The sequence below is a fragment of the Sminthopsis crassicaudata genome, chromosome X (genome assembly GCF_048593235.1).
Source record: "Sminthopsis crassicaudata isolate SCR6 chromosome X, ASM4859323v1, whole genome shotgun sequence".
In the NCBI taxonomy this organism is placed as follows: Eukaryota; Metazoa; Chordata; class Mammalia; order Dasyuromorphia; family Dasyuridae; genus Sminthopsis; species Sminthopsis crassicaudata.
Window position 1 is genome coordinate 46,330,202 of NC_133623.1, and position 22,143 is coordinate 46,352,344.

At 40.3% G+C, this 22,143-nt stretch overlaps 1 protein-coding gene across 7 annotated transcripts in view; it reads left to right on the plus strand.

The window, feature by feature from the left end:
- MBNL3 (muscleblind like splicing regulator 3) overlaps positions 1 to 22,143 on the plus strand; it is a 217,883-nt gene that overhangs the window by 77,937 nt on the left and 117,803 nt on the right. The window lies entirely within an intron of this gene.

Consider the following 22,143-nt stretch of genomic DNA (forward strand, 5'->3'; position numbering starts at 1 on the left):
TCATGTAATATGAACTTGAAGCTCTTCATCATCCTGGTTGCTTTCACCCTTCACACATGCCCTATCTTGTCTGCCATGGTCCTTCTCAAGATCTTGTTTCACCTTACACAGGACATGATGTTCTAGTTATGGTCTGACCAGATCAGATTCCATGGAGGGTGGAGAGGGGAAAAGACTGATGTTCACTGTCTTTTTTTTTTAAACTATGCCTTTTGTAATGAAATCAAAAATCACATTTGTTTGTTTGCTAACAAACCATGTTGTTTATTCTTATTGAACTTTTAATCCACTATCACTCCCAGAGTTTTTCCCCCCATGTGAATAGCCATTTCATTTAGTTGCCATTTAGGAAAACTGCCATGTTTCTTTCATCCATTTGATTGTTTGAACCCCAGCAAAGGGTTCTTATTTGTGCTTATTCAATTTCATCTTATTAGCTTTGGTTTATTCTAGCCCACCAATATCTTTTGGGGACCTGATTATGTTACATATTTTACCTCTCGTCACCTGCAAATCGAACAAACGGCTTGCAGTATTTCCATCCATGTTATTGATTAAAAATACTAGAGGTGTCAGGACCAAGGACAGAACCCAATTGTGTAAGTGGTACTTGTATAATAGAACACAATTAACCAGTGTAACACAACAGCCCAGAAAAAAATGAACCTGCTCTTTGAACGGTTCTCCCTCCCTTTAGCAATCCCTCCTCAAACTTTCAATAAGCCTTCATTTGTATTTAAAAGACTAGATCAATAGGTTGTGTTTAAATTTAGGATTTTCTTATGTTTTTCCTATTTGGGGTTGGGGCTTGAGAGCTTTTGTTTCTTCAGTTGGTAAGGTAGCTGCTGCACTCCTAACTCATTGCTTACTTCTCCTTATGTGGGTCAAGGTATATCATGGAGCCAATATGCTTGCACACTTAGCCCATGGGATGCAGGATAGATAAAAATGAAAGCAATGAGACATTGTTGAATGTGGTCAGAAAAGTAGATACTAACTTGCCCCCTAAGTGTCTACATTTTAATTCTTTTTCTACTCCAGCACAAATGACATTGGTTGGATTTATAGAAGGTTCTCCTCAACATCACTGTAGTTGTTTTAAAGGGAAGATTAAGAGAGGAGAAAATATCTATCTAAATTTTTCTTTTTCAAATTTGTGGAAAAGAAAACAAGTGTGAGAAAATATGATCTTCCTTCCACATTCTCTGTCTGGAGCAAGTTGTCTTTTCATGGCTTTCACTCTTACTTTAGCCATTGGAGCTAAGCATATTGTCAATCAATCCACAAGCATTTCCTGAACTCTTTGTGGAAAGCACTACAGTGAGCACTGGGGATACAAATACAGAAAAGAAATAGTCCCTGGTCTCAAAGAGGCTCCATTCTTTCAGGAAAGATAACATCTAAATAAATAAGTATGTGTAAAAGCAATCTAATATAGGGAGGCAGGACACTAGCCATTGGAAGTATTAGAAAAGAATGTCTCACTAAAATTTCAGCCTGATATTTCCAGCTGCTTACCAGACTTTCTCACTTGAATGTGAAAGACATTTCCTGCTATGCTTGAAACTGGTTGTTTTCGAAAATTCAAGGAAAGATAGAAAGGTAGAAAAAAGGAAGGAAGGAAGGAAAGGAAAAATAAAGAGAGGTGGAGGAGGAAGAAAAGAATAAGTAAATTAAAACCAACTACTCTCATCCTGGCATTTGAGACCCTCCATAATCAACATAACCAATTATGTCCCTCTATGCAACAAGATTCATAATAAAATAATTGAACCTTCGAGTCGGAAGGGGTGTCAACCCAAACTATACCAGAACAGGAATCCCCTCTCTAGCGTAGCCAACAAGTAGTCTTCTGGCCTCTGCTTTAAGACCATTATGGGAGGGGAACTCACCATATTCTGATGGAGTCCGTTCCATTTTGGAGAGCCATAACAATTGGAAAACACCAACCACATTACAAAGCAAAATCTTTCAGTTGCCAGACTAGTGGTCTGGCAAATCCATAGGGCCATCTCATAACAATCTCCCCTCAATCTCTGCAAATTGTTAGAAAGGCCATGAACAAACATATCCTGTATTGTGAAGTTTGGTGGGCAGAGCTGTGATTTAGTTGGTGTAGGTATCTCCCTATGGAGAAAGTCCTGCCACTAGTGCAACTCATCCCTAACTTACAGTTTTAGAAAGTTGCCTGAGGCAAAGGAATGTTAAGTGATTTAAATATTCACGGTTATTTAACTAGTATATATTAGAGATAGGACTTGAACCCAGGACTTCCTGAATCTGAGCTGTTTTTTGTTTTGTTTTTTTGCTGAGGCAATTGGGGTTAAGTGACTTGCCCAGGGTCACATAGCTAGGAAGTGTTAAGTGTATGAGACCAAATTTGAACTCAGGTCCTCCTGACATCAGGGCTGATGCTCTCTCCACTGCACCACCTAACTGCTCTGTTTTCTCTATTCACTACCTTCATGCCTCCAAATACTAAGTTTATCATCCCATTTGCTCCTCTTGTTTTTCTTGCTTAGAGTGCATTCTCTTCATCTCTTCAAGTCCCTAGTCCCCCTGTATCAGACCTCACCTCCTGTCTAATGCATTTCCTACAACTCCAGACCACATTGCTCTCTTTTCTCCTAACCTGGCTACTGGGGATTCATATTGTCTGTACCAAACAGTAGGGCTCTTGACTCAATTTTGGTCCTTTATTGTATATTTCTTATCTTTGATTCTCTGAATTTTTCTGTATCATAATCTTGTCTTCTGAATAAAAACACAACATGGGGAGGGTGTGGGCTTTTTCCTAAATAGACTGTCTTTCTCTCTCTCTCTGCCCCTCCCCAATGCCTAGCAAAAATACTCAGCACATAGGAGCTCAATACATACACATTAAATTGAATCGCGTTGACGTTGGTCTTGCCCCTTCACGTAGTGGCTGCTTAATGCATGTTTGTCGAGTTGACTTGAATAGGAGAATTTCCCCCAAGAGAGTATAAAGTGTTTCCTTGCCATTTACTTTGTCGTTGAAACCAAAATGGAGTTTCCCTTTGCCCTGCATTTAATTTTGCTTCTCCAAGTTCCAAAAAGGTTCACAGAATGACTTGTCAATCCGTTGACAGGGATTTATTGAGTGTCTAGTATATGCTCGGCACTGCCCAGCATCTCTGTCAATATGCAAGATGCTATTTGTGTAGTATGATCCAAAGCTCTTCGCCACATGACAGGGCAGCAGAGCTCAAGTGCCCACTCTTTATGCAAGGATTAAGCTTACAATCAAAGAACAAGGACAGGTGGAAATCTAAAAAGTCAACTGGAATTGGGCCAAATCCGAGGTAAGATTTTTTTTTTCTCCTAATAGTTGACATGAAAGTACTGAGGTAGTGTGGGTAGGCGTTAAAATTGTTAAACCTGTGGGCCGGGCTTAATGAGAGGAAAAGAAGGATGGAAGAAACTGAGTCTTGGCCTGGCTGAAACCTTTGTCTATTGCTTGAGGCTCACCCTAGCGAAGGAGGAGAACCTCATCACCGAAAAGTTGGCCAACGGGCAATGACGGTTTTTTTGTTTTGGGAGGGGGAAAGGGGAGAGTGTCTCAAGAATGACAAAAAATAAAGGGACTTTGAAGATGGCTCTTTGTGTCATCATGAATATGGTATAGTTGAAAGCGAAAAGTTGCAGTCTGGGAACTCCAGAGTTCAAAACCAGACTCTGTCACTTCCTGCCTGTGTGACTTTGGGTAAATCACTTAATCTCAATATAGGTCTTCAATATAGAATGAATAGATTGGACTAGGTGTTCTCTAAGGTGGCTACCATTTTGAAATCTATGATCCTATGCTGCCCAATAACTGGAGTTTGGGTTAGAAATCAAGGTCTTTTTTCATTAAAACTCCTAATGTTTTCTCCCTAGGTTTCTCCCTTGGTTGCCAGAACAGGGCCAATCGTGTTTGTGTTGCTACTTAATGAATACCACTCATTTTGAGTGAAAAAAAATTCAGCTCCAGGTCCACTTTTCCTCACTTAATATCCCCCTCCCTCCCACTGCCAATCACCACTAGATGAGCAGACTTTGTCCTGCTCTTTTGACAAAAGAGCTTGGACTTAATCCTTGAACTTCAACCTCAAAAGGATTGATTGCTTAAAAGACCAAATGCTGCTGCTTTAACTGGATACAAATCCCCCCTTTAAAGCAAAAATGATGCTCATTTTAATCCATGCTAAAAACCCCAAATCTTTGCCTTTTTCCCACTTGAGGTACTGATTATTTAAACTAATGATAACTTATCCCAGGGATGCAATTGCATTAAGCTCCGAACCAAAAGCCATTCATTTCATTTCAGGTCCTTGATACTGCCTCTCAGTGGACTGGGAAAATGGCACTTGTTGATAAGAATTTAAGAATTTTCCATCAATGTAAATCCAAATAGCTTAATGAAATCTTTGTGCTGGGAAAAGAATGCACAAATTCAAGAATAATTTAGATTAAGGGAGGCCGTTGGTAGACACTGTTTTCTGCAACAAAGTAGAAAAGCTTGACTTTAATTTTATGTAAATAATGTCTCACATACGTTGTCTCCATTCCCTTATGTATTGGGGAAATGCAGATCATTTATATTTTCTGCACTAGAGTACTAAAATCCCCCAGTAAATCTGGAATCTTGTCCATATGGACATTCCCTCTGACGATGATTGCTCTTGCCTGTCTGTTCCATGTCATTCTTCTCTATATCCTTCTATAAGTTCACCACTGGGAGTTTTCTATGGTTCAAGGTCATCAGATCAGGAGTTCAAATTTGGAGCCCCAGCAAAGCCAGTGTAGAAATTGGGAATGCAAAGCCAGTGTAGAAATTGGGTGATTCCAAGCACTCTCTTCTCTTCCACATTCTATTCTTCTTCTTGGATAAGTGGAAGGCTGCTACACAGGACTAGATCATATTTTTCTGAGTCGTATGGGTTGCTTTGACCAAGAATCCATCACCAACTGCATACCTATTGGTAACGAACCTCTCCCTCTGGGGCTGGAGCTTGGAAAGCAGATAAAATGTTTCTGGACTGGTAGTGAGAGAGGTAAGAGGTATAGAATTGGAAATATGCAATCCATACCTTCTTTAACTCCACTCTGTACAAGTAAAGCTTTTTTATAAGAGAATTAGGACTGAAATTGGGGCCTAAATTGGATGATGTACTTCTCTCCACTATACATTTTTTTCTCTCTTTTTTTTTTGGAGAAGGAGAAAGGATTGCCGAAATTTTATTGCCAATCACATATAGTTTGCAAAAGCAGTAGCCAGATTAGCACCAAAGTTACCCCACGGAGGAAATTCCAGGTCATATAATTTATATATGGCAGCCCTCGATAGTATTTCTTCTGCTTTAAAAGTTCCCTTTAGTGCAAGTTGCCAGCTAGCTGCATCTCTGGATGATCTTAGCTCTTTTTCTTCCGTCCCATTCCAAGGTTGTGAAGTTTGGTTATTGCAATACTAATGGTAAGTAGGGCAGATAGACATATCTAAATACAATCATTTTGCATTTAGGCTCCTGGAAGAACCATGGTGGCAGGGATGGGAATACATTCAATTACATAACTCCTTTAGCATGTAATACAAGCTAGTTATTCTGAAAAACTTTTTCCCCATGTAATTATAGGAGAGCTCATATTTATATAGCATTTTAAGGTGTGCTGAGTACTTTATGTACGTAGTAGAAAGACTGTTGAATTTAGGAGCAGAGAACCTAGGGCTGAAATCCTAGCTATCTTCCTGAATCCTTAGCCATCTATGACCCTCGGTTCCCCGATTTGTAAAATGAGAGAGTGGTAAGGGCAGCTAGGTGGTACAGTGGATAGAGCATCAGTCCTGAAATCAGGAGGACCTGAGATCAAATCTGGCCTCAGGCACTTAACGCTTCCTAGCTGCATGACCCTGGGCAAGTCACTTAATCCCAATTGCCTCAGCAGAAAAAAAAAAAAGGCTAAAATAAAATGAGAGAATAGGACTACATAGCCTCCGAGGTATCTTCTAGTTCTAAATCAGTGATTCTCATAAAAACTGTCTTTGGTGTAGATGTTGTTATTATTCCCATCTTACAGATGAGAAAACGGAAATTTAGAGAAATTAAATGACTTCTTCAGGGTCAAGCAGCTAATAAATACCTGATAAAGGATTCAAATTCAAAATTTCCTGATCCTAAGTTCAGCAATCTAGCCACTGTTCCACACTTCCTCTCCAGCCATAGACTATCTGGTTAGTCTAGAATAAGAACTCCCACCTGATTTAAAACAAATCAAAACAAAAATGAGAAAAAACATTAGCTTCCATGTGTAAGTTTGAGTTCTGTTCCCAGCCAACACTGTTGTATTTGGCCATCCATTTTGATATCTGAGATGTCTCTGCTTTTGATCCTCTCCAAGCCCAGGCCTTATATGCCTAGAGAGGGCAGTGGGAAATAGGAAGCAAGTTATCTGTCCCTAATGGACAACTTAATGATATCCCCAGATGTCTCTCCCAACGTATGGGAAAAGTCAAGCAATACATATTGTGACCTTCTACAGTGGACCAGCCAAAGTCACACTAACCTTGATCGCCTGTTAAGGCAACTTTTGGCCATGAAAAGTATCTTCTTAAGACGTTGGAGGATTGCTTTCTGAACTCCACTTATTAGGCATGGGATCACAGGATTATAAGTTATTACAACTAGAAGGGGCCTTCTAGATCATTTAGTCCCACCCGCTTATTTTTACTGAAACCCAGAAAGGGAAAATGACTTGCCCAAAGTTATCAAGGTCCTTGAAGAGCTGGAATTACTTTTTTGTGTAAGTTGCCTTTGTTTGGGATTAGATTATGTCTTCTTGGTTGTTATGAGCCTCCTTGATAGGTTCATGGGCTCATGGTTCTACTTTGGGAAGGGATCTCAGAGGCCACCTAGTCTAACATTCATTTTACAGAGAAGGAAACTGAGGCCCAGGGAAATTAAGTGACTCACTTGATGTCACAAAGGTAGTGACAGATCCCAGAAGTGAGATTTGAATCTAGGTTCTCAGACACCAGAATTAGCATTCTCTTTACTGTAGGATGAGTTCCCCTGGCCCCCAGCCCCACTGAATACTTTCATTTGGCGATCCCCATAAATCCTTCTCATTAATGGGTGAGGAATACCCTTGGCCTAGGCATTTATTCACTGAGGATGACTGCTGGGAAGTATATTTATTGGTCAGGCTAGTACGGATCTGAACAGCAGCTGGGGAATTCGGTCCTATAAAAAGTAGCAGCCAGATATGTGGCAGGACCAGATGGAGAGAGAGAGCTGAGAACAGAGTTGGGTCTCAGGGGAGGGAGAGCCTGCTTCTCCGTGGAGCACTCCTCCAGCAACATCTTGGCCCCAGGGATGGCATTTGTGTGTCGGCAGTGGTGGGACCTCTAATCTCACAGAGAAGGGGAGCGGGTGACCCCAGGAGAGGAGGGAACCACATGGCCCCAGGGATAGTAGGAGCCAGGGTCAATGAAAGATTAGCGGATGCTTCTGGACACTGCCCACTGGGGAGTAAAGAGAGATACTTGACTTCCGGCGTAGAACAAATTGACCGGATTGTGGGAGCCAGCCTCCTAGAGAGAAGCTGAGCAAAGTTGTAGTTACATAGAGAACAACTGTGACCTGAAGGAGAAAATCAGGACTTTGGCCTCCTCTGACTGAGTTATTTGGACTGGGCTGCTCTCATAGGAAAGGGGTTACCTCTCTGGCAACCCCAAGTGCCTTCCAGGCACCCGGGACCCAGCCCAGTGACGGGGGACAGAAATTTCCCAGGAGAAGAATGACTTCGACAGTTATGGATTCCTTTGAGTCCTTTGTGTTTCTGTGGGTAAAATAAAGCTGCATCTGTAGCCAGTAGAGCATGTTAGTTTTTATATTTGCACAGGGAAGCAGTAGACAGGAGTAAAATTTGGGAGTTCCTAGGAAAGCCCGGATTAGGGGTGTGAGCCAAAGAGGATAATTGAGCCAAATCTGCCAGAGCTCAGGTGCTGAGCTGCGGGTCACATGAGGGTTTTGTTTTTTCCAAAATAAGACTCTCTCATTCCTTTTGACTTTAGGCAGAGTATGGTAGCACTGAGTTTGTAATGATGGCGCTGGAAGAAACCTTAGAATTCAGAACCTGCCTCTGTAGCTACTAGCTGTATAGTCTTGGACAAGTCACTTAACTTCTCTGTTTCCTCATCGATGAAATGGGAGAGTTGGGATGGGTCTCAGAGATCTCTTCCACTTTTAAAGCTGTGAGGATCTAGCAGAGGAGGAGATTAAGACTCAGACAGGAGGGAATCACCTGAGATTACACAGTAAATTAGTGGCAGGACTGGGCTAGACCCCAGGATATCCAATATGTTGAATCTTTCCGTTGAATCCCACCCAAACATATTGAATGGCAGAGGAGGGAAGGTGAGACCTGCCCAATCATATCTTCCCATGACCATCAGAAACCCATCCTTTTCCTTTCTCTACATGTCCATTGACATGTAAGCTATCCTTACAGAACAGTTCTTCCACAGATAACATTAGGGGGAAAAAATCAGAAGAGAGGAATATGAATATTCTACCTCAAAGCTTCAGGAATAAAAGGGAGACTTGGTCATATTGCACTGTAGCCTGAACTGTTAATTTGTGAAATTCTCCAAAAAGTTGATTCCATCAAGGATAGTAGCTTAGGTTGAGGCAATCTCAAACAGCTTTCTTCTAGATTGAGACAGGACTGGGGGGTGCGAGCACGCACGTGCGTGCATGTGGTGGGATTTTGCTTTCTTCAAAACACCTGGGCAGGCCATCTGCTTTATACACATTCACATTCCTGTTAGAGAACTGCCTTCTGACTGCAAGTGAATTCCCCTCCCCTCCCTGAGTCTCAGTTTCCTCTGGGCCAGTCACTCAACAAGCTCTGAGCCTCAGTTTTTTGATCCGTAAAATGAGCATTGGACTAGGTGACATCTAAGCTTCCTTTCAGCCCTAACGCTCTGATTTTGTAATCTGATAATACCTCCATTCTCTACCTCACAGGGAAAGCTTTATATTGCCTGCTGAATGAAAACTTGTTGTTAATCTAATATTTTAAAGAGGTAGCCCGTTGGGGTGCATTCTATGCCTTCATGATAGTAATTCCTCATATTCACAAAGTACCCTACTCCCAAAGTGCTTTTCAGGCAAACTCAACACTCTGTTACCACCTGTTTGATTATCCAGGGGCCATTTATCTGCCGTTGGCTTCTGAGCTGTCCCCTCTCACCCAAACTTCACTGTCACTTGGTGTTTGAGGAATGTTAACTGATTTGGATGTTCACCTAAGGAAGATAGACTGAGTGGCTTAAAGAAATCATATGCTGTTTTTAAAAAAAAAAAAAAAAAAAACCTTTTTATCATTATCTTTTGCTTCAACATCTCCTAAATTCCCCCAGTATCTCACCAGCTCCCTCCTCCTAAAGTTTAGGCATCTATATGACACTTTCAAAACCAAAAATTTTTGGAGAGGGATGCATTCACTTGACTTAGTCTTCCTCCTTTTATCATAATCAGAAATAGATTAAATTTTCAACCACATTTCTGTGGAAGAGACATGCAGAAAAGTGTTCTTTTTCTGGGAAAATAAGATTCAGAGGCATCATGGGTACTCTGTCTAGTTCTATGTAGAGGCATTATGATGGAAAAAACTTCAGAGAATCACCAATTTTAGAGCTGGAAAAGAGACCTTAAAAGTCTTGTGGTCCAACTCCATCATTTCCTAGAGAAAGAAATTGAAGCCCCAAGATGTCAAAATGTCACATAGGTTGTCCATGACCGAGGTGGAATTTGAACCCTGGTCAATCTAGGCCTCTGATTTTGTGACCTTATGGTGATGAGCTTTTGTTCTACTTCAAAGCTTCTCCGTGACCTCTACGAGGCGTTGGTACTGTCTCTTTTCTCTGCTCTCCCATTCATTACTCACACTCTCTGGATCTCTCCTTTGACACTTAGCCAATGCAATCTCCTTTTGCTAGTTCTTTTTTATCTCTACCTGCTAGCTTCACAACTAGGTCATAAGTCCCTTGAGGGGAGGGGAAGGTGTCTTGGTCTCCCCACCACTTAGCTACACACAGTAAATGCTCAATGAATAGTTGTTGACCTCAATGATGAAACCCAGATTATCCATCAGGTGACATTTCTCATCCTTATCTCTTGTATTAATGAAGCAGTGTTTGCGTAGCTGTGTTGAAGTAGCATTCTAAGGCGACAGTATTTAGGTGTTCAGAAAAAAAAAATAGATGCTAACCAACTATTAAAAAAAGGAATCATTTTAAAAGAAGCTGAGGAGTTTACGAATATGCATAGATGGTTCAATTCTTACATATCAAAATTGTGATCAATCTTTATGCAGTAAATTAAAAAAAATTCAGCAGACACAGAATCACAGTTTTAAGTCAGATCACAGATTGTAAGGGCTAAATATGCACAGATGGTTCAATTCTTACATATCAAAATTGTGACCAGTCTTCATGCCATGAAACAAAAAAACCTTCAGCAGACACAGAATCACAGAGTTTTAAGTTAGGTCACAGATCATATAGCCCCACCTCTACCAGAAGAACAAGTCCCCTCCACAACATCCTCAACAAGCACTCACCTCCCCTGGCTTTTAACTGCTTCATGGCAGCAAGCTTGCCTACCCCATTTTCAAGTAGTAATAATGGATAGAAAAATTTCCCTTAAATTGAGTCTAAATCTAACATTCCTTACCAATGTCCCATGGACCCTTCTCATGTCCCCACTCAAATCTGGTGACACAAACTGAACTGCAGACCTAATTTCATGGCTACCAGGTTACAATTTGGATGACCATTGACTTTATAATCCACCAAAATAGGGATTCTTCACCTTTTTCTGTCTGTATCATGGACTCCTTTGACAGTCTGGTGAAGCCCATGGATCCCTTCTATGGACTCCCCGATCATGCTTTTAAATGCAGAAATAAAATGCATTTGGCTTACAAAGTAAATCAATTATGTTGAAACAGTTATCATTTTTTCAAGTTCACAGACCCCAAGATAAGAACCCCTACATTAAAATCTTATGGACACAGGTTTTTTTTTTTTTAATCACCACTGTGGATGGAAAGCAAGGGATTTAGAAAAGAAAGCATGTTTAAGGAGTGAGCAACTGGTTAAGGAGACTTAGGATGGCATTTGGATTTCCGGACCACAGCATCAAATATAAGCATGACAGGTTCTTGGCCAGGGATGGAGTACATGCAGTAGGGGATGGGAAGAATATATTTGCTAAGAGTGTTGCAAACTGTATCAAAAGGGGGAATTGGAAATTAAAGGGGAGAGGTAAAAGTGCCTCTTTTATGCAGATCAAGTTAGACCCCACAGAAATTAGCCCTAATCCTGGCTCTTCTACTTGCTACTCATTTGTCCTTAGGCTAGTTCCTTCTCCTCTCTAGGGCTTCACTTCCTTAATATTGTGAAATGAATTAGCAGGACTTCTAAAATCCCTTCCAGTTCCAAAGCATGAAACTGTGTAGAACAAAGAATGGAATATGATGCTAAAATATATATACTTTATGCAAAAGGAATGAGATGGGGAATGGGGTAGGAAGATAGGGAATATAGCATTTTATGGTAAGAAGATATATTTATATGAGGAAATTGATTACAGGAGGAGGGTGAAGCAGTAAAAGAGCAAGGGAGCCAGAGTTTGGGTGAAAATCAGTGGAGGAAAAGATAATCTTGTTAATACATACATGTTAATACAACTACTCACCTGGCCAGAAAGAGAAAAATGATGTCAGATTTGGGAAACAATTCGTAAACCTGAGACAGAGGGATGACATATTAGTAAGGGATTTCAAAAAGCCATACATCGGCTGTTGTTCTCTCTCTCTCTCTCTCTCTCTCTCTCTCTCTCTCTCTCTCTCTCTCTCTCTCTCTCTCTTCTCTCTCTCTCTTCTTTCTCTCTCTCTCTCTCTTATCTCTCTCTCTTCTTTCTCTCTCTCTCTCTCTCTTCTTTCTCTCTCTCTCTTCTCTCTCTCTTTCTCTCTCTTCTCTCTCTCTCTCTCTCTTCTCTCTCTCTCTCTTCTTTCTCTCTCTCTCTCTTATCTCTCTCTCTTCTTTCTCTCTCTCTCTCTTCTTTCTCTCTCTCTCTCTTCTTTCTCTCTCTCTCTTCTCTCTCTCTCTCTTTCTCTCTCTTTCTCTCTCTCTCTCTCTCTCTCTCTCTCTCTCTCTCTCTCTCTCTCTCTCTCTCTCTCTCTCTCTCTCTCTCTCTCGCAGAGTAGCTCTATAACTTAAACATTTTGTCCTTCAAGCAATAGAGGAACCAACAAGGGGAAATCCTAGTCTGGTTCTGATTCTCACCAAAAAGGAGGAACTGGTTGTTGGCATGGAAATGTTGGGAACCTTGCCAGGGAGGGGGTTGGGGAGTGAGTTAGAATGAGCTGAAGCAATGGAAGAAAACTAAGGTCAACACAAAGGATAGTTGTGGTTTTTAAAGCTATATTTGGGGAAAGATTAGGATCAAAGCAGGGATAAGACTGATTCTTGAAGTGGATGGGATGATAATCATAAACAACGGACAGAAGGAAGAAGTGCTCAACTCTGATATTCCTTTTATTTTCCTCACCAAGGATAGTTTGTTGCTGGAAAAGGATAGAACCCAATTGATAGGAAGTAGAAACCCACAGTATCTGTGGGAACATGGTACAAAAACACCTTAGATGTATTTGATGACTTTATCACTGAGCTACATGGAGCCACATGGTATGGTAGGAAGAGCTAATAGGTATGGCTGGTGAGAAACTATCAGAATAAGAGAGGTACTACCAGTGGGGAGAAGGACATAGATGATCATTTCCAAAGAAGGAAGAGAATGAAATCTGCAAACGATAAAGAAACAGTGATCTTGACTCGATTTCTTGGTTAAGATTCTAGAGCATATTAGTAAAAGGATGATCAGTAAACAGCTAAAAAAAAAAAAAAAAAAAAAAAAGAAAAGAAACGGCAATTACAAAGGGGGGAGGGTATATGTATTTATATAGCCCCATACTGTGTGCCAGTCACCTTGCTAAGCCCCATTACAAATATTATCTCACTTGATCTTCATAATAACCCTGTCAGGTAAGTGCTATTATTATCCCCATTTTACAATTGAGAAAACTGAGGCAAATAGGTTAAGCAACCTACCCAGGATCACACAGCTAGTGAGCCCTGGTTTGAACTTGGGTCTTTCTGACTCCAGGCCCAGAACTCTGTGTATCTACTGTGCCACCTAGATGCATCTGGATGTCAAAGACCACTCTAGTGCCTTCCTTCTGGCAGTCATTTCCCATTTCTCCCATACATATTGCTTTGTATATATCTGCTTGCATGTTGCTTCCCTTTCTTGACTATAAGCTTCTTGAAGCCTGGAACTGTCTTTTGCCTCCTTTTATATCCCTGTAGTGTCTGGTACATAATAGGCACTTCATCCATGTTTATTGATTGACTGCCCCTGTTCTAGCTATAAATGGTTATATAAATGGATCAACAAACATATGGTATCTAATATATACCAGGCACTGCGCTAGGTGCTAAGTATACAAAGAAAGGTAAAAACAGTCCTTGCCCACAAGGAGCCTACATTCTCTCAATAACCAGTCTATCAACATGATAAAACGTTTAGCTGAACTAAAATGTCTTGGATTTTGAGTCGTGACGAGAACCCTGCATTGATTTGAAACCCAAATACCCAGGTTCAAATCCCAGCTTTTTTTCTCATCGCTCCTTTGTCACTTCAGCTCTTTGGATCTCACTTTCCTTATCTAGTGAGAATGATATTTTCCACTGTACTTGGATAATTGGCTTTCTATCACTCAATATATATGGAGAAATGATGTACTTGCTAATAAGTAAATGGGTTAAATATAGCTCTTACTTGCAAGATCATCATTAATTTTTAATCACAGGAAGTTTCCTTAACCAAGATGTTCTAACAGGAAATTTGTTGTTGTGGGTTAATCATGGGATTTAGAGATTCACCAAAAATATATTCCCCAAACTCCCTTGTTTCAAACAATTAAAAAAAGGAATTGTTTGGTTCCAAGGCTAGAACTCTTTCCAAAGAGAAAGCACCTTCCATGAAAATCTGTCAAAATATGGAATTAATAGGAATAATATCAATCTGCTACACTGATGGCGTACCTTTTTAACCATCCTTCTGGGTCCAAGAGGGGTCCAAGGGATATGGATCCAAATAAATCTTTGCCTTAGAATTAGGGTCATGAGGTCCTTGATCTAGAGCTAGACTCCTTCATTTTGCAGCTTAGGAAACTGAGGCCCAGAGAAGGGAAGGTACTTACCTAAGATTTCTTAAGGAGTAAATAGTCAGGCTAAGATTTGAACCCAGATCCTTTATCTTCAAATCCAGTATGCTCTTACCTTTTGTATCTCTCTTGGGAAATCTTGACCTTCCTCCATTTCCTCTGTCGTTGGTTCCCTGCCTTGTGCCTTCCTTCAACACTATATGTGTCTATATCCATATGCACAGAGGCATACAGAAACAGTTGCCAGCAAATGATGAGTTTCCCCCAGGTTTTCCTGAAGATTTGTGTCTTTACAAGGACTTTCCTGACTTGGTTTGCCCAAAGGTCAACCAGGATCCTCAGAAAGAGTATTTCACAGATGGGGAAAGTGAGGTGGCTATATCAGTGTTTTTATTTCTGTGAACAATCCAGGGTCAGATTTAACTGCTCAAAGAATCAGTGTCATGGAAATGGAAAGGGCAGTGGCTTTAAAAGTTAGGATTCAAATCTTGGCAGCTTAGGGCAAGTTTTTTCCCCTCCTGGACCCTCCCTTAGCCCATCTATAAAATGCAGCCAATTATTCCTGCCTCATATAGGAGGAAGAACTAGCTCTGAAGTCAGAGGACTCTGGTTCAAATACATTACCAGATTGTTACTGCCTGTGTGATACTGACTAATTTGCTTCACCTCCTTGGGCCTCAGTTTCCTCATCTGTTAAAGGGGGGGAGAAAGGGGCAGTGGTGGACTAGATGTCCTTTAAGCTTCCTTAAAGTTCTAGATCTATGATCATATGACCTCACAGATTAGTCTGTTCTCTCCATTTTACAGATGTGGAAATTGGCAAGCTATCTTTATTTCTTTTCTTATGCCCTTACCATATTCTATTTGATCTAGGCTATAATTATTTGTGTATAGTCCCCATCCCCTACTACCCTGTGAACTCCATGAAAAGCAAGAGACTGTGTGCCATTTCTCTTCGTAACTCTATTGGACCTAACCCGATGCTCCGAACATAGTAATATGCTTAATAAACGCTGGCTGAATTGACTTGCTACCCAGCATATTCCTCAGACGACCTTGTCCTGCTGGATGGCCGAATGGAGGCTAATTTTTACATTGAACTGAGCAAGCCTCCTTAAAAATAGAGCTGCACTATATCCAAGTCGCATAATGGATCCCCATTCCCAACAGAACCAAATTCTGGATTTTCTATCATGTCAGGTTTTCTGTACTTTACCACCTGCTTCTCTCCAGCAACCTTTATGGTTGAGCCTGGGGTACCTTGGCTTGCAAATAGTCTCCATCCACAGCCTTGCACCTGACTCTCTCTGTCACACTCTCCCATCCCCCCATCTTCTCTTTCAACTGTTCTTTGGCCTATGGCCCAAGAATACGCCCAGGGGGAAAGGAACACTGAGCTACAGCCCTTTCTCCATTGCTTTCTTTCACCAATAATAAAAATGGCTGTTCACATTTGTATAACGCTGTAATATTTGCAAACCGCTTTATATTTCTATCCTTGACCTCATTGGATCCTTATAAAAATCCTGGTATGTGTAAATGTTATTATTTTGATTATTTGTTGAGCATAAAAAGGAGACCCAGAGAGGTTAAGTCATTTACCCAGGCTCATACAGCTAATCAGGGTCAGAAGGAAGATTTGACTCCACATCCTCCTGACTCCAAGTCTAGCACTCTTCTACTGTGCTAAGGCATAATGATAATAACAACAATAATGATGATGATGATTGAGCTAGCATTTTAAAATTTGCAAAGTGCTTTACATATAGGATCTCAGAGTAGGTTCTTGACAAATAGTATATATAGTAGGTGCTTAATAAATGTTTGGGGGACTTTGAATGTCCCTGGGCTTTACCTCATATTGTTCAGACATTTTTCAGCTGTGTCTGACTCTTCATGACTCCATTTAGGGTTTTCTTGGAAAATATATTTAGATTAATTTTCCATTTCTTTCTCTAGCTCATTTTATACATGTAGAAAATGAGTCAAACTAGGTTAAGTGACTTGCCCAGGGTCACAAAGCTAGTAAAATGTTTGAAGCCTGATTTGAACTTAGGAAGATGAGTTTTCCTGATCCCAGGCTCTAAACCATCTACTGAACCTTTTAATTATCCCCCCCCCAACTCGGGATTCACCTCACAGTAACTGGGATCTTCAATCCTAAGAACTACCACCAAACTTGAAAAAAATATAAGATGGAGAAGTTATATCCTAAATAAATAAAAAGTGGCACTAATGACTTGCCTCAAGGAAGGTGCTAGAGTTCCTATTAGTACCCAAGTCTTTGTGTCTCTTTGCAAGTAGGAACCTAAGACTTGAAGCTAGAAGGCAATTGGAAGCCATCTCGTTTCAGCCTCTTTGTTTAAAAGATGAAGAAACTGAGGCTTTGGATATTAAAGGAAACCTTCCCACCTAGCAAGTGACAGGGCCAGGATTTGAACCCTGAATGCAAAGCCAGCCCTTTCCATTGCACTGTGTGCTTCACCCTGGGCTTTCCATGGCGTGTCTTCCCCTTTTCTGGCTTCATTCCTTTCCTCCCATTTTCCTTGCTAATTCTGCCTTCTTGCTGCCAGCCAGCTCTCAGATTGCAGGATGGCATCTTTCTGGCATCAGCGCTTTTTGCGAGTAGCCTTGTCTCACCCCTTGCACACTCAGTGCAGTTGGCTAGCCAGTGCAATAGGACACTTCTGACTGTGCTATCTTTAGCTGATACTGTACAGTTCCAGTTTAATGAGGGAAAAAAGGGCAGTATCACACCAATGGCTCCTTAACAGAATTGCCCGTGAAATTATTATTTTTTCTGACTTTGGTCTTGCTTCCGAGTTTTCTCTAGAGGTTAGAAATGGAAACCCTGTCATTCTGTGCCGGTCTTTCTCTTTGACTTCCTTTAGTGTACATGGTAGACCTCTTGACTTTTAGCTCAGTGTTCTAATTTATGAATCAGCTTTGATCAGCAGATAAATATGATCCATGTAAATAGTCCTTCTCCAAATTGATTTCAGTCACCATGTGCTTCTCCAACCTAGAGTTCTAAATTACACTGGAGTCTCATCTTTGACTGGAGAAACAGGCAAAAGATTCTGTTTTTTATATATTTATAGTTCTGGTTTCCCCAGTCAGACTACGATAGCTACCAAAAAAATTTAGCCCATTTCCCTGAAATTAAGTGAACTACTCTAAAACAGTACAACAGAATGAACTAATTGGAAAAGAGCTCTGGACACTGAGTCCAAAGACCCGGATTCAAATCCTTATTCTGCCACAAACCTGTGTGACCTTCTCTTCTTTAAACCTCGGTTTTCTCATTTGTAAAATGAGACACTTTGGACTAGATGATTTTTTAATTATAAGACTTTTTTTTTGGTGAGGCAATTGGGGTTAAGTGACTTGCTCAGGGTCATACAGTTAGTGTCAAGGGTCTAAGGCTAAATTTGAACTCAGGTCCTCCTGACTCCACAGCCTTTGCCACTTAGCAGGCCCAACTTAGGAGATTTTCAGTTAACACTCTATAATCACTATTTTATGTTATCCAGTATGGAAACCCCTCCACAGACATAAATGAGCAACTTCTTTGTCATTTATAGTCTCAAAGAGTTGCCTGAGATTGTCACATGCCAGTGTTGCCCAGACTGGAATCCATCAGGGCAGGACTTAAACCCACGTATTCCTTCCTCTGACATCAGTCTTTTAATTACTGAACCATCCTGCCCTGAGTTTGCACAAAAATGTCCATCATGGTTTCCCAGCAAATTCTAATCATTCCTATGAAAGAAAAATAGGGTGGAAGCAGAAGACCAGGTTTTCACTGATCATAGATTTTGAGTTGAAAGAGATCTCAGAGGTCATTATGAGGAAACTGAGGCTCGAGCTGACTTGTCCACAATCACCTGGTTTAGTAAATGGCAAAGCTGAGACTGCAGCCCAGGTGTTTGAAATCCAAGTTCCTTCTGTGTGACTCTGAAGCAGAGTCTCTGTGAAAGCAGAATCTTATACTTCTCTTATATGCCCCACCCCTTCCACCCCATGGCCTAGCCAGGGTGACTTGGCTCAGAAGAGAGGCATAAAGGAGCAAAATTGGTCTTCTCTAGTAGTCTTTTCCTAGAATCTTGGGGTTGGAAATAGGAAAGGGACTTAAAGAGCAGCTAATGCCCCTCCTGGGCAGGATAAGAAGTCCCATTTCAGCCCTGCTGATACCCAACCTTACTGGAATACCTCCAGTGACAGGGAATTCACAGCCTAATGGGGCAACCCATTTCTTGACAGGGCAGACAAAAGTTCTTCCTTATATTGAGCTAAAATATCCCTCCTTCTCTGTAACTTCCATCCACTGACCCTAGTTCAGCAGTTAGGGGCCATACAAGGCAAGTCTGCTAGAAACTTCATCCCCTTAGCTTTTATTTATCTCACTGATTTCTGCTCTTGTGAATCCACAACCTAGCTTTTTAGTGAAAATCCTCAAGTTTTTGAATTGCAGAGCAATGGAATGAATGTGGACCCAGGAGACAGCAAGTCCTCCCTTAAGCAGAAAGCCTTTTGGAGCTATTTTCCTGTATGTGTCTTCTGTGTGTGTATATGTATGAGAGAGAGAGAGAGAAAGGGAGAGACTGACAGAGACAGGGAGAGAGAGTGAAAGAAAATGAGAGAGAGAGAGAGAGAGAGAGAGAGAGAGAGAGAGAGAGAGAGAGAGAGAGAGAGAGAGGAAAATTATTTTCTAATTTGCTTTTGTATCTGTCAACTGTCATATCAAACCCCATGGTATTTGCTTCTAATTTCTTTAGGACTTTGCTTGAAAAAAATGCTTCCTTTAGAATCTGGACAGGTTTGGTTTTTATTGACCATTGATGCAGTTTCTGCCTGCTTCAACCACCTTGAAGCAGTGCCCTTTATTTGGCCTCTGGAACCCTTTTAGCCATCTCATTAACTGATGGTACTAATAACTGGATAGGCTTTAGTACAGTCCCAGCAGATGCTCTTACATCAGCCGTATAGTCTCTCCCTAGGGGCTGCTTTATTCTTACTCATCCCAGACCTTTGCACTCTCCTAGTCTGAGTTCACGGGAATGGTCGGGAATGGTTGCTATGGCTGGAATAAAGCCTCAAAGTAGGAAATGTGCAATTCTACTTGACCTTTTACCTTAGGTCATTCTGCTCAAATGCCAAGCAGCAACCAGCACATATTCTTTCCTCAAACTGACATGTCTCTGCAATCAACACTGCTGCCAATCTATCAATCTACAAGCCTTTATTAAGCATCTTTTATTTTATTTTAGACAAATTGCTGCCCTGCTTTGGGACTCGGTTTCCCCCTCAGTCAAAGAAGAGAGTCAGAGCTGAATCATCCCTAGAGTCCCTTTCATTTCTAATATCCTATAACCTCTGAACAAGTAATGTTCTCTTTTAAACAAACTTCTTTTAAATTCCTCTCAGGGATCAGGTTTGTTAAACTGGTGGCATTGGAGTTCCATCGTTTAATTATCCAGAGATGGACGTATATTCATAGTCGACAACTTTGCTTTTTGTGTGATGAAAGTAGGTGGGCCTTAGGATGACCATCACTCTCCAGATTTGACCATTCAATCCAATAATGTGCTAGCTGGTGAGGCAGTATATTCATAGTCGAGGGCTCTGTCATAGGGGATGTTCAACGTTTACCATGTTGTAGAGGATGACAAATATCAGACTTAGAATCAGTAAGATTGGGCTAGAAACCTCCTTAGACACTAGCTATGTGACTGACCAAGTCACTTCAACTCTGAGCCCCAGTTTCCAAATTTATAAAATGGGCTAATATTAGCATCCAGCTCATGGGTTGTTCTGAGACTCAAATGTGATGACAGATGTAAAGTGTTTTACCAACCTTAAACGTCAGCATATGTCTATGTAAATGTCAAGTATTATTATTAGTCACATGTGAGTTGGACCAGACGGTAACAACTAAACTTTGTCTGTGTCCAAAAGTCACATTGATTCTCAAAGATGAGGATCTGTCACCTTTGGGAAGATGAAATTCAATTCCCACGTCCATGAATGTACCCCTCACTGATCATGGGCTACTTTGTAGTATTCATCTTCCTCTGTGTGGGTTATCCAAACTATACTGTAAAATTTCTTGAGGGCAGAAATCATGTCTTAAACATCTTTGTATCTCCCACAATACATATGAGTAACTTGTGAGTAGAAAGCTTACAAAAAATATTGAGGATGGGGCAGCTAGATGACACAGCGAATAGAGCACCAGCCCTGAAATCAGGAGGACCCAAGTTCAAATATGGTCTCAGACACTTAACATGTCCTAGCTATGTGACCCTAGGCAAGTCACTCACTTAGTCCCAATTGTCTCAGCAAAAAAAAAAAAATTAAAAAAAAATATATATATATATATTAAGGATGATAAAATGTCCCAACTTATATAAATCAATAAATCAGTAAGCATTTATTGAACACATGCTATGTGTAGACACTGAACTGGGCATGGGAGATCCAATGACAAAAATGAGTTTTAGGAGCTTCTCTCCTATCAAGAAAGACTGTGGTTATATACAAAGCAAATACAAGGAGATTGAGAGCTGAGAGTGAATGGGGAGGAATTAGCAATGGATGTACAAGAGCATTTTTTCATATGGTTACTATTAGCTTGCTTTTCCTCTTTTAACAATAAGTTTATACTTACATTAACACTTTAAGGTGTATGAAGGACTTGATATATATATATATATATATATATATATATATATATATATATATATATATATATATATATATATAATCTCATTTGATCCTCATGGTAGCCTAGGAGACAGGTGCTATTAATATTTCAATTTTACAGATGAGGAAACTGAGACAGTTTTAAGTGTCTGGGGCAGGAGAAATGCCAGTTCATAGCCTTAGATAGCTTTTTCTACTGGTAGATGCCTCTTGTTCTTATGTTTTAAAGTCAGGTATCTACATGACTTGTGTGTAATGCTTTATCAGAGAAACTTGCTGCAGAGAATTAATGATTCCCCTTTGAATTTTAGTTGCATTGGGCTGCTTTTTTGCACAGAAGCCTTTTGATTTAATCTCATAAAAATTGTAAATATTATCTCCTGTTATACTGTCTAACACTTGTTTGGTCAAGAACTCTTTCCCTCTCTATAGTTATAAAACGTACCTTCTTCTCCATTCCTCTCCTTTTTTTTCTATGATCTTATATGTCAAGATCATTTATTCATTTGGAGCTTATTGTACCATATAGTATGAGATGTTGGTCTAAGCTTATTTCTGCCAGACTTCCTTCCAGTTTTCCTAAGACTTATTGTCCAATTTAGTTTGTACCCTAGTAATTGTTGGGGACTTTGGGTATATTGAACACTGTACTATCATTTTCCTTTGCTTTTGGATTTTGTGTTTCTAATATGTCCCGCTAATCACCTTTTCTATTTTTAAACTAGTATCAAATAGTTTTGATACCTACTGCTTTTTAATGTAGTTTGATGCATTGGACTTCCAGGCTTCCTTGTGTCTCACTTTTTTTTTTGCATTGTTTCCCTTGAGATTCTTGAACTTTTATTCCTCCAGAAGAATTTTATTATTTTATTTTTGGTCCTGTGAAATAACAATTTGGAAATTTGGCATAGCAAGGAGTAAGCAAATTAGTTTAGGTAGGTTTCCTTTTTGTCATTTTTAACATAGCTTAACTATGAACAATTACCCTATTACTTAGTTCAGTCTTTATTTGTGGAAAGAGTGTTTTGAAATCATGTTCATTTGTATGTGTGCCTTGGTAAATAGGATTTTCCTACATTTTACACATCCTGTAGTTGTTTTTAATGGAATTTCTTTCCTCCTCTTCCTTCTGGGTTTTGTTGA